Below are 13,316 nucleotides of genomic sequence, written 5' to 3'. Positions count from 1 at the left end.
TCTCTATCTCTCTTCTCTCATCAATCTGCTACCCCCGACCCCGACCCCGACCACCCCAACCACCCCGATGCCAGCCAACTTCCTCACGCCAGTGCAACCTCGCCATCAAGCCCCCACCCCGGTGCCGTCCTTTCCAGTACTCCTACAGTCTCTCTCTTCCTCTCTCATTATTAAGGTTAGTTAGGGTTTTTATTTTTTTCGTAATTTATGAATTTTTTTGATTTGTTAGTTAGTTTATTACATTTAGTTTATTAAATTTATGCTATTAAAATAGTTAATTTGTATATTTGATTGTGAATTGGTGAATAAAGTTATAGTTTTGATTTTAGGGCTTTACTTTGAATTGAGTTTTTTTGAATTAGATTATGAATTGAGTATTTTAGTTTGTTGTAGTTTATTTGTATATATTGGATTGTAAAATTAGTGAATGTAGTTATAGTTTTGATTTTAGGGCTTAAGTTAGATTTGAGGTTGTTGAAGTAGATTGTAAATTGGATAATAATTTGTGATTTGTTAGTTAATTAGTTTATTCCATTTAGTTTGTTGTAGTTTATTTGTATATTGGATTGTAAAATTAGTGAATGTAGTTATATGTAATGACCCTCAAGGTCATTTTTTGAAATTTTTGTAAAATGACCATTTTACCCCTCTCTTTAGATGCCCCGAGTCATTTCTAATTGTTACCAGGTGTTGATTTTTAGAAAATCCTATGAAAAGTTAAGTTCTTGGAAATTTTGAGTTTCATAAGCTTTAAGTGTTAAAAAGTGGTATTTGGGGTCAATTGGAGCTACGGGTTTCAGAATGGAATTCCGTCGATTCCAGCAGCTCTGAAATGTTGAAATAGGCTTAGGAGACTTTACGGAATCAGTTTTGGAGCTGTAACGAAGATTTGAGGCCTTGAGTTGAGAATTTGAGGAACTTTAAGCCAAGGTTTGACTTTGGTCAACTTTTGGAGTTCCGATGCTCGGAATGGAATTCCGACAACTCTGTTGGATTCAGGAGATGGTTTTTGGTCTAGAATAAGTATTGGTTGAATTTTTAGAGGTCCCGAGTCCATTTTGGTATTTTAAAGGCCTAAGTTAGTTTAGTTGCGACTTTTTGAGTTTTGGGCTAACGAAATCTCGAATTCAAATTCTGATAGTTCCATCAGCTCCGGAATGACCAAATTAGGCTAGTAGCACTGTTGGAATGACTATCGAGTCAATTGATACGAGTTTGGGGCTATTTGGCGCTTTTGACTTTGAAACTTAGCCTATAGATGACTTTGGTCAACATTCTTGGAAAATGCGCTCGAATAAAAATTCTGACAGTGCGGTTAGTTCCGGAATGTCAATTTTGGTCAGGAACGACCTTTCGTTCGCTTCCCGAGGCTCCCGAGCTAATATCGAGACCCGATGTGGAAAATGACTTTTGGGTGTGGGGCCCACTTTTTATTAAAATGATCTCGTATGGAAATTCTGAATGCGCCATTGAGTCCGGAATGTCGAATTTAGTGGGGTAGCATATTTGGTTTATTTTTATCTGATTCCGAACGAATTCCGAAGGTTCGTTCGGAGACTTTAAATTGTGGCTAAACCAGAAAATCTGCAGCAACAGTGCAGAAAATTTTCAGATTTTCTCCTCAACTTTGAACCCTCATTTCTTGAGTTCTAGAGCTCCAAATTGGGTGATTCAAAAGGCAAAATTGTGAGGTTTTTCGTGGAGAAGGCATTGGAGAAACTGAAAACTGATTTGGAGTATTCGATTCTGGTAAAAATCGTGATTTTATTTGCAGCAGTATCCATTTTCGGAATGGATTTTTGAAGAACTTTGACAAGTTATATCTTGACCAATATAAATCCGATTTGGGTGATTCCAGAGGCTATCTTGCGTGGAAATTTAAGGAGAACATCGTGGAAGTTTCAGAATCTATTTTTGGCACGTCGTTCGAGGTAATAAATTGATTTTAAGCAGCAGATTTAGTCATTTTCGGAATGAAATTTTGTTGAAAATTGAAAGAGTGTATCTTGGTCAATATAACTCCGTTTTGAGTGATTCTTGAGGCTAGATTGTGGGGTTTTTCGCAAGGAACGTCATGGTATAATTTGTTTTGATTGACAGTATTTCGTTTTTGAGAAATCGACGTGTAAGGAGGCTGCCTTATATCGTTTTCTTAGTTTAAAAATGTGGGAATTGATTTTTGATCGTCTTACGTAATTTCCCACCCCGAATTATGTTATAAATCTGATTTGTGTGCTTGGGGTGACGTGTAGAACCTGTTTTGGGGGTCAAATCTGGAATTTCGTATGTGGGCCCCACAATTCCCGTTTTCGACCCCAAAATTGGTCCATTTCCAAAAATTATGAAATTAGTGTCTAAACGACCGTATCGACGTTGTGGTTCTATTTTTGACAGCTTGGCAGCGTTCCGAGGCCGTTCGAAAGGGAAAAGCTCCAGCACAGTGATTTGGAGCCCGCGTGTTTGGCCTACAGGTAGGCTACGGTTTACCTTTCTTTAGATTGAGCCGAAATGTGTGAAAGTATGTTGAAATAGTTGGAATTTGGGTTGGGTAGTTTGATTGTATATCTTAGGCGTTAGAAATTATGCTTTAGGCTTATTATCGGGTTTTCGGATATTTAGAAGCATGTGTATCTTGTCGTTATTTGTTAAGTTTTATAAGTAGAGTTGAATGAGCATGTTATTGATACAGTGGGGTATGTTGGCCTTAGTATAGGATGTAAACTTGCTTTAGATGTCCCGGCGTCGCTCCGGTAGACTAAGATCCTTGTAGAATGGTGTAGCGGGCTAGTGTCTAGTAGTTTGGCCTTAGCTAGGCGTTACTCTTGCTCTTAAAAATACCATCATCCATAACTCGATATAATCATGACTTTTGTGAGGCGTCGGCAGCACTAGATTTCGTGATCGTTGACTTTGGCTCCGGTTTTAGTTTTGGCGGCATATTGGTTGACTCATTGGAAAGGAGATTCTCGGTACTATTATTGTTTAGTTGGAAAGGAGAATATTCGGCACCATAAGATAAAATATCTGTGAGTATCCGGGTACCCAGTCCCGGCCTCCATTCTGAATTATCGAGGAGCATCCGGGTACCCAGCCCCGGCCTCCGTCGACTTGGTAGTATGACGAGCATCTTGGTATCCAGTCCTGGCCTCGATCATATCGATGTGTTACGACGAGCATCCGGGTACCCAGTCCTGGCCTCGACCGTACTTATATATTATGGCAAGCATCCGGGTACCCAGTCCTGGCCTTGACCACTTTGAATATTCGGGTGAGCCTCTGGGTCCCAGTCCCAGCCTCGACCCCTAAGTCACCACTAGATCGATTGACTCTTAGAGATTCTGGGTTTGGAAATGATATAATACTTTGGCTCCTAACATCGCAGATTCTTGGTTCCTAGCCTTGATAGTTGTAGCTATTCTGTGTACTCGGCGGGCTTATGGGGGTTCGTCCGAGTTTTTATTTAACTTGCGCACGAGTGTCCCGGTTGGGCTTATGGGGGGCTCAGTTGGGTATAGTTAGCTGTAGTTTTCATAGGTAGTATTTTTTTTCCTTTTGATGCTTATGTTGACTCCTATTTAGGCTATTCTTCTTTTTCATATTGTTTTTACCTTTTCTGCTCAGTCGGCCTATGATGCCTACTGGGTACCTGTTGTCTTGGTACTCATACTACACTCTGCATCTACTTTCGTGATGCAGGACCGAGCACCAGCTATCGCCGTGGATAAATCGAGCCTGTTGCAGTCAACTTCGGAGACTAGGGTGAGTACTTGGCGTTTTTAGATCATTCTTGTCTCCTTCAGCATGGATGGCCCGTCTTTTGCCTTCTGAGACTAGCCAGTTGTTTTATATCTTTTTGGTCTACTTTCGGGACTTGTACTCGTATTTTATTTTGTAGCAGCTCTGTACTTGTGACTTCCAGGTTCTGGGAGGGATCTTTAGTTGTTTAAAACATGTTTTGGTTTACTTCCGCTTATTCATTCTGTTTACTTTTATATTTCAATGCTCTTATATAGTTTTTGCCTTCAAACACATTACTTGAAGTTCCGGGTTAACAGGTTGGCTTACCTACTAGAGGGTTATAGTAGGTGTCATCATGACCTACGAAATTGGGTCGTGACAAGTTGGTATCAGAGCCCTAGGTTCGTTGGTCTCACTTGTACAGAGCTAACGTCTAGTAGAGTCTCGCGGATAGGTGCGGAGACGTCCGTAACTTATCTTCGGGAGGCTACAGGATGTCATTAGGAACATTCTCTATGTTGTATCATTTCGTGCAGTGTTGTGTCTTATTGATTCTGTGAAATCTCATTTGTTCCACTCACTCTTTCACAGGAATGGTTCGTACGCGCGGTACCACCGGTAATGATAACGCACCAAGGCCCGACATGCCTAGAGGTCGTCCTCGTGGGACAGGTAGGAGAGCAGCACCAGCTCCCAACCCAGAGATAGAGCCAGAGCTGGTAGAGGATCATCAGGACGCTCCTATTCCTACTCAGCCAGAGGGACCACCACCACCAGCACAGCCTCCAGCTGCACCAGTTATGACCCCTGCACTACAGGCAACGATTGTGCAGCTCCTCACGGCTATTGGAGTTGTACCACAGGCCCCGACCCCAGTATCAGGCATACTAGCACCGCGGGATCCGCTTGTTCAGCCAGTACCTGAGGTTCAACTGCCTCCACCAGTTGTTGCACCCCCGCCAGCAGTTCCAGAGGGTATGATGTCATTACAGGATCAGAAGATGTTAGGGATATTTCAGAGGCTATCGCCCCCGATATTTTCTGGAGCCACTGGCGAGGATGCCATGGAGTTCTTGACTACCTGTCAAGAGCAGCTCCATTCCTTGGGTCTTGTGGAGTCCAGAGGCGCCGACTTCACTGCTCACCAGTTTAGAGGGGCAGCCAGACAGTGGTGGCGCTCTTATTTGCAGTCCAGACCAGCTGGGTCACCACCATTGACATGGGCCCAGTTCTCAGAGGCTTACTTAGCTCGATACATCCCTAGGAGTGTTCGGGACCGACTTCGGGATCAGTTTACTCGGTTGGAGCAGGGCCACATGACGATTGCAGAGTACGAGGCTAGATTTCATCAGCTTTCCCGACATGCCACTATGATTCTACCTACTGAGGAGGAGCGGGTACGATGTTTTGTGCGTGGATTAAGACCTTACCTGAGATTAGGGACCGAGCACCTTGTTTCTGCGGGCCACTCTTTTCTGGATGTGGTGGATCATGCCCGCACGATCGAAATTATTCATCACCAGGCCCAAGGGGAAGCGATAAGAGACCCAGGCATCAGGGTAGCTTCAGTGGGTCACATTCTAGAGGCCATGATAGTTATGACAGGCCCCGCCAGCGGTTTCAGCAGGATAGGTACCAGCAGGGTCAATCCAGTCGGCCGATTCAGGCCGCTCTACCAGCAGTTGAGAGTAGTCAGCCCCATTCGGGGGGTTCCATCGCAGGGCAGAGCTTGAGGGGATTGAGTCCACTTTCTTCCTACCGTGGACGAGTTATCACGGGTCGCTCAGCTTCAGGATGTTTCGATTGTGGCTCACTAGAGCACTGGGCTAGGGAGTGTCCCGGCCGGGCTAGACCGTTGGCAGTAGTACCACCTCCACCAGGAGGTATAGATCGGGGTCACGGCCGTGGCGATGGTCAGCAGGGTATTCGGGGAGGTTCCCGAGGAGGCAGGTCAGGTGGTAGGGTGAATGTTCGTGGGGGAGGCCGACAGGGCCACTTCTATGCTGCTCCGGTGAGGGCAGAGGCTGAGGCATCAGATGATGTTATCACAGGTACTATCCTTATTTGTCAGCAGACTGCTTCAGCTTTATTTGATCCAGGTTCCACGTATTCCTATGTGTCTATATATTTTGCTCCACGTTTGGGTATTCCTTATGAGTCACTTGAGGTCCCATTACATGTTTCGACCTCGGTAGGGGATTCTTTAGTAGTGGATCAGGTTTGTAGATCCTGTGTGGTGATTATTCAGGGGCATGAAACTCGGGCAGATCTTATTTTACTTGATATGCTGGACTTCGATGTTATTCTAGGCATGGATTGGCTATCCCCTCATCATGCGGTTTTGGACTGTTATGCCAAGACCATTACATTAGCCATGCCTGGTATTCCCCCGATCTTGTGGCAGGGTATTTATAGTCGCTCACCGATTGGGATCATATCTTTTATGCGGGCCCGGCGGCTAGTTAGGTCCGGGTGCTTGACGTACTTAGCATATGTCTGTGATGTGTCCAGCGAGGCTTCTACTATTGATTCAGTCCCTGTGGTTAGGGAGTATACTGATGTCTTCCCCACTGACCTACCTGGTCTACCCCCAGAGAGAGATATTGACTTTGCCATAGATTTGGAGCCGGGAACTAAGCCTATTTCTATACCACCTTATCGTATGGCCCCTGTAGAGCTCAAGGAGCTCAGCGTGCAGCTTGAGGATCTTCTAGGTAAGGGATTTATTCGCCCGAGTGTGTCGCCGTGGGGTGCGCCTGTCTTATTTGTTAAGAAGAAGGATGGGACTATGCGGATGTGTGTTGATTACAGGCAGTTGAATAAGGTGACGGTGAAAAACCGTTACCCCATGCCCCGTATCGATGATCTATTTGATCAGCTTCAGGGTGCGATCATGTTTTCTAAGATTGACTTGAGGTCTGGCTACCATCAGTTGCAGATTAGAGCAGCTGACATTCCTAAGACTGCTTTTCGCACTCGCTATGGCCACTATGAGTTTCTTGTGATGTCGTTTGGGCTTACTAATGCCCCCGCAGCTTTTATGGACCTTATGACTCGAGTATTCAGACCTTATATTGACTCCTTCGTGATTGTATTCATCGATGACATACTGGTATACTCAAGGAGTAGAAAGGAGCACGAGCAACACTTGAGGGTTGTGCTCCAGACTTTGAGAGATCAGCAGCTTTATGCTAAATTCTCAAAATGCGAGTTTTGGTTGGAGTCTGTGGCATTTCTGGGACATGTGGTGTCTAGAGAGGGTATCAGAGTGGATCCAGCGAAGATTGAGGCTATTCGTGGTTGGGCTAGGCCCACATATGTTACGGAGATTCGGAGTTTTGTTGGATTGGCTGGGTATTATAGACGATTCATTGAGGGTTTCTCTACCATTGCAGCCCCATTGACCCGTTTGACCCGCCAGGATGTTCCCTTTGTGTGGTCCGAGGAGTGTGAGTCGAGCTTTCGAAAGCTTAAGGATTTGCTTACCACCACTCCTGTTCTGACTCTACCAGTTGAGGGAGAGATCTTTTCGGTATATTGTGATGCTTCTGGTGTAGGTCTTGGGTGTGTACTAATGCAGCATGGCTGAGTTATTGCTTATGCTTCCAGACAATTGAAAGTGCACGAGCGCAACTACCCCACCCATGACTTGGAACTAGCGGCGGTAGTTTTCGCGCTCAAGATATGGAGGCACTACTTATATGGAGTCCATTGCGAGATATATACAGATCACCATAGCTTACAGTACATTATGAGTCAAAAAGATCTTAATTCTAGACAGCGGCGTTGGATTGAGCTACTAGCCGATTATGACATCTCTATTCTTTACCACCCGGGCAAGGCAAATGTAGTAGCGGATGCCTTGAGCCGGAAGACGGAGAGTATGGGTAGTTTAGCTTACTTGTCTGCTGCAAAGCGACCCTTAGCCTTGGACATCCAGTATTTGGCTAATCGGATGGTCAGGTTGGAAATCTTAGATTCCGGACCGATTTTGGCTTTTGTGGGAGCACGATCGTCTTTATTGGACCAGATTCGTGGTCGACAGTTTGAGGATGGAGAATTGGTAAAGCTTCGAGAGTTAGTATTACGAGGCGAGGGTGGCCAGGCTTCTATAGATTCGGATGACATACTACGGTTCGATGGTCGCCTTTGTGTTCCCAGAGTTGGAGACTTCATTCAGTTGATCCTTCACGAGGCCCACGATTCTAAATATTCTATCCATCCAGGCACCGCGAAGATGTATCGAGATTTGAGACAACATTACTGGTGGAGCGGTATGAAGAGAGATATAGCTGAGTATGTATCCCATTGTTTAAGTTGCCAGCAGGTTAAGGCGGAGCATCAAAGGCCTGGTGGAGTCTTTCAGAGATTACCCATTCCCGAGTGGAAATGGGAACGAATTACCATGGACTTCGTGATGGGATTGCCTCGATCATCCAGGGGTAATGATGGTATTTGGGTCATTATTGATCGATTGACCAAGTCAGCGCATTTCTTACCAGTACGGTCCACTTTTACTGCAGATCGTCTAGTTCGAATCTATATTCAGGAGGTGGTCCGTCTGCACGGGGTACCAATATCCATTATATCAGATAGGGGATCTCAATTTACTTCCAATTTCTGGAGGTCCTTTCAGAGAGAGTTGGGCACTCGGGTTGATCTTAGTACGGCATTTCATCCACAAACCGACGGTCAGTCAGAGCGTACTATTCAGGTTTTGGAGGATATGTTGCGAGCTTGTGTATTAGAGTTCAAGGGTCATTGGGAGCAGTACTTAGCTTTGGCAGAGTTTGCGTACAACAACAGCTACCACTCTAGCATTCAGATGGCCCCGTTTGAAGCCTTATATGGTAGGCGTTGTCGTACTCCGGTTGGTTGGTTTGAGTCTTCAGAGCCTAGGCCGCACAGTACCGATTTACTTCAGGATGCCATAGCCAAAGTTCGGGTTATTCAGGATAGGTTAAGGACAGCTCAGAGTAGGCACCAGAGTTATGCTGATCGCAGGCGTCGGCCCTTGCGCTTCGAGGTAGGAGATCAGGTGTTCTTGCGGGTGTCGCCCTTGAAGGGCGTAATGAGATTCGGCAGGCGGGGTAAGCTTAGCCCTAGGTATATCGGGCCGTTTGAGATTCTGAGGAGAGTTGGAGAGGTTGCTTATGAGTAGGCTTTGCCACCAGCATTTTCAGCTATACACCCTGTTTTTCACGTTTCTATGTTGCGTCGGTACATTCCAGATGAGTCTCATGTGCTTCAGTATGACTCTGTTAAGTTGGATGATCGCCTGACTTTTGTTGAGGAGCCAGTTGCTATTCTAGCCAGAGATGTTCGCCAGCTTCGGTCTAAGTCCATCCCTGTGATTAAGGTCCAGTGGCGCCATCGTCCGATCGAGGAGGCTACATGGGAGACCGAACAGGAGATGCGGGAGAAATTCCCCAACTTATTGGACCCTCCAGGTATACTCTTGCCCTTACTTTCGCGGACGAAAGTTCTTTTAGTAGTGGATATTGTAATGACCCTCAAGGTCATTTTTTGAAATTTTTGTAAAATGACCATTTTACCCCTCTCTTTAGATGCCCCGAGTCATTTCTAATTGTTACCAGGTGTTGATTTTTAGAAAATCCTATGAAAAGTTAAGTTCTTGGAAATTTTGAGTTTCATAAGCTTTAAGTGTTAAAAAGTGGTATTTGGGGTCAATTGGAGCTACGGGTTTCAGAATGGAATTCCGTCGATTCCAGCAGCTCTGAAATGTTGAAATAGGCTTAGGAGACTTTACGGAATCAGTTTTGGAGCTGTAACGAAGATTTGAGGCCTTGAGTTGAGAATTTGAGGAACTTTAAGCCAAGGTTTGACTTTGGTCAACTTTTGGAGTTCCGATGCTCGGAATGGAATTCCGACAACTCTGTTGGATTCAGGAGATGGTTTTTGGTCTAGAATAAGTATTGGTTGAATTTTTAGAGGTCCCGAGTCCATTTTGGTATTTTAAAGGCCTAAGTTAGTTTAGTTGCGACTTTTTGAGTTTTGGGCTAACGAAATCTCGAATTCAAATTCTGATAGTTCCATCAGCTCCGGAATGACCAAATTAGGCTAGTAGCACTGTTGGAATGACTATCGAGTCAATTGATACGAGTTTGGGGCTATTTGGCGCTTTTGACTTTGAAACTTAGCCTATAGTTGACTTTGGTCAACATTCTTGGAAAATGCGCTCGAATAAAAATTCTGACAGTGCGGTTAGTTCCGGAATGTCAATTTTGGTCAGGAACGACCTTTCGTTCGCTTCCCGAGGCTCCCGAGCTAATATCGAGACCCGATGTGGAAAATGACTTTTGGGTGTGGGGCCCACTTTTTATTAAAATGATCTCGTATGGAAATTCTGAATGCGCCATTGAGTCCGGAATGTCGAATTTAGTGGGGTAGCATATTTGGTTTATTTTTATCTGATTCCGAACGAATTCCGAAGGTTCGTTCGGAGACTTTAAATTGTGGCTAAACCAGAAAATCTGCAGCAACAGTGCAGAAAATTTTCAGATTTTCTCCTCAACTTTGAACCCTCATTTCTTGAGTTCTAGAGCTCCAAATTGGGTGATTCAAAAGGCAAAATTGTGAGGTTTTTCGTGGAGAAGGCATTGGAGAAACTGAAAACTGATTTGGAGTATTCGATTCTGGTAAAAATCGTGATTTTATTTGCAGCAGTATCCATTTTCGGAATGGATTTTTGAAGAACTTTGACAAGTTATATCTTGACCAATATAAATCCGATTTGGGTGATTCCAGAGGCTATCTTGCGTGGAAATTTAAGGAGAACATCGTGGAAGTTTCAGAATCTATTTTTGGCACGTCGTTCGAGGTAATAAATTGATTTTAAGCAGCAGATTTAGTCATTTTCGGAATGAAATTTTGTTGAAAATTGAAAGAGTGTATCTTGGTCAATATAACTCCGTTTTGAGTGATTCTTGAGGCTAGATTGTGGGGTTTTTCGCAAGGAACGTCATGGTATAATTTGTTTTGATTGACAGTATTTCGTTTTTGAGAAATCGACGTGTAAGGAGGCTGCCTTATATCGTTTTCTTAGTTTAAAAATGTGGGAATTGATTTTTGATCGTCTTACGTAATTTCCCACCCCGAATTATGTTATAAATCTGATTTGTGTGCTTGGGGTGACGTGTAGAACCTGTTTTGGGGGTCAAATCTGGAATTTCGTATGTGGGCCCCACAATTCCCGTTTTCGACCCCAAAATTGGTCCATTTCCAAAAATTATGAAATTAGTGTCTAAACGACCGTATCGACGTTGTGGTTCTATTTTTGACAGCTTGGCAGCGTTCCGAGGCCGTTCGAAAGGGAAAAGCTCCAGCACAGTGATTTGGAGCCCGCGTGTTTGGCCTACAGGTAGGCTACGGTTTACCTTTCTTTAGATTGAGCCGAAATGTGTGAAAGTATGTTGAAATAGTTGGAATTTGGGTTGGGTAGTTTGATTGTATATCTTAGGCGTTAGAAATTATGCTTTAGGCTTATTATCGGGTTTTCGGATATTTAGAAGCATGTGTATCTTGTCGTTATTTGTTAAGTTTTATAAGTAGAGTTGAATGAGCATGTTATTGATACAGTGGGGTATGTTGGCCTTAGTATAGGATGTAAACTTGCTTTAGATGTCCCGGCGTCGCTCCGGTAGACTAAGATCCTTGTAGAATGGTGTAGCGGGCTAGTGTCTAGTAGTTTGGCCTTAGCTAGGCGTTACTCTTGCTCTTAAAAATACCATCATCCATAACTCGATATAATCATGACTTTTGTGAGGCGTCGGCAGCACTAGATTTCGTGATCGTTGACTTTGGCTCCGGTTTTAGTTTTGGCGGCATATTGGTTGACTCATTGGAAAGGAGATTCTCGGTACTATTATTGTTTAGTTGGAAAGGAGAATATTCGGCACCATAAGATAAAATATCTGTGAGTATCCGGGTACCCAGTCCCGGCCTCCATTCTGAATTATCGAGGAGCATCCGGGTACCCAGCCCCGGCCTCCGTCGACTTGGTAGTATGACGAGCATCTTGGTATCCAGTCCTGGCCTCGATCATATCGATGTGTTACGACGAGCATCCGGGTACCCAGTCCTGGCCTCGACCGTACTTATATATTATGGCAAGCATCCGGGTACCCAGTCCTGGCCTTGACCACTTTGAATATTCGGGTGAGCCTCTGGGTCCCAGTCCCAGCCTCGACCCCTAAGTCACCACTAGATCGATTGACTCTTAGAGATTCTGGGTTTGGAAATGATATAATACTTTGGCTCCTAACATCGCAGATTCTTGGTTCCTAGCCTTGGTAGTTGTAGCTATTCTGTGTACTCGGCGGGCTTATGGGGGTTCGTCCGAGTTTTTATTTAACTTGCGCACGAGTGTCCCGGTTGGGCTTATGGGGGGCTCAGTTGGGTATAGTTAGCTGTAGTTTTCATAGGTAGTATTTTTTTTCCTTTTGATGCTTATGTTGACTCCTATTTAGGCTATTCTTCTTTTTCATATTGTTTTTACCTTTTCTGCTCAGTCGGCCTATGATGCCTACTGGGTACCTGTTGTCTTGGTACTCATACTACACTCTGCATCTACTTTCGTGATGCAGGACCGAGCACCAGCTATCGCCGTGGATAAATCGAGCCTGTTGCAGTCAACTTCGGAGACTAGGGTGAGTACTTGGCGTTTTTAGATCATTCTTGTCTCCTTCAGCATGGATGGCCCGTCTTTTGCCTTCTGAGACTAGCCAGTTGTTTTATATCTTTTTGGTCCACTTTCGGGACTTGTACTCGTATTTTATTTTGTAGCAGCTCTGTACTTGTGACTTCCAGGTTCTGGGAGGGATCTTTAGTTGTTTAAAACATGTTTTGGTTTACTTCCGCTTATTCATTCTGTTTACTTTTATATTTCAATGCTCTTATATAGTTTTTGCCTTCAAACACATTACTTGAAGTTCCGGGTTAACAGGTTGGCTTACCTACTAGAGGGTTATAGTAGGTGCCATCATGACCTACGAAATTGGGTCGTGACATTATAGTTTTGATTTTAGGCTTTAAGTTAGATTTGGCATTTTTGAATTAGATTGTAAATTGGATAGTAATTTGTGATTTGTTAGTTAGTTAATTAGTTTATTCCATTTAGTTTGTTGTAGTTTGTTTGTATATTGGATTGTAACTTTGGAATTTTTGAAGGTTGAAACTTAGAGAAAAATATTGGTACTTAGAGACTTGAATTTTAGGGCTTTAGAATTTATAATTAGAATAATTTAGATACTTGAATTTTAGAATACTTTAATTTAGAACTTGAATTTCGAACTTGAACTTAGAACGTAACTTTGAACTTGAATTTTTTGTTAACTTTAGAAATGTTGTTGAATTGTATTTCTTTTGAACTAATTAAGCTAATTGGAGTTAGATATTCAAAGTCATGAAGTTGAACTTTAGGACTTTTGAAGTTAAACTTAGATACTAATTTTGAACTTTAATTTAGGTTTGTATAATTTTTGAACTCTTTAGACTTTAGAACTAATTAGAATAACTTAGATACTTGAATATAGGAAATTTTGAAGTTTGAAACTTAG

At 43.5% G+C, this 13,316-nt stretch overlaps 2 long non-coding RNA genes across 2 annotated transcripts; both read left to right on the top strand.

Annotated features, from left to right (window-relative positions):
- Positions 1–1,726: 1,726 nt before the first annotated feature.
- LOC129880634 (uncharacterized) lies at positions 1,727–3,965 on the top strand. Its single transcript, XR_008765458.1, has 3 exons — positions 1,727–1,931; positions 2,395–2,471; positions 3,697–3,965. It is a non-coding gene; the product is annotated as an uncharacterized LOC129880634 (long non-coding RNA).
- A 6,409-nt stretch (positions 3,966–10,374) lies between these two features.
- LOC129880635 (uncharacterized) lies at positions 10,375–12,613 on the top strand. The gene is made up of 3 exons (XR_008765459.1): positions 10,375–10,579; positions 11,043–11,119; positions 12,345–12,613. It is a non-coding gene; the product is annotated as an uncharacterized LOC129880635 (long non-coding RNA).
- Positions 12,614–13,316: the final 703 nt, after the last annotated feature.

This window comes from Solanum dulcamara, chromosome 2, assembly GCF_947179165.1.
Source record: "Solanum dulcamara chromosome 2, daSolDulc1.2, whole genome shotgun sequence".
NCBI lineage: Eukaryota > Viridiplantae > Streptophyta > Magnoliopsida > Solanales > Solanaceae > Solanum > Solanum dulcamara.
This window is presented reverse-complemented; position numbering and strand designations above follow the sequence as displayed.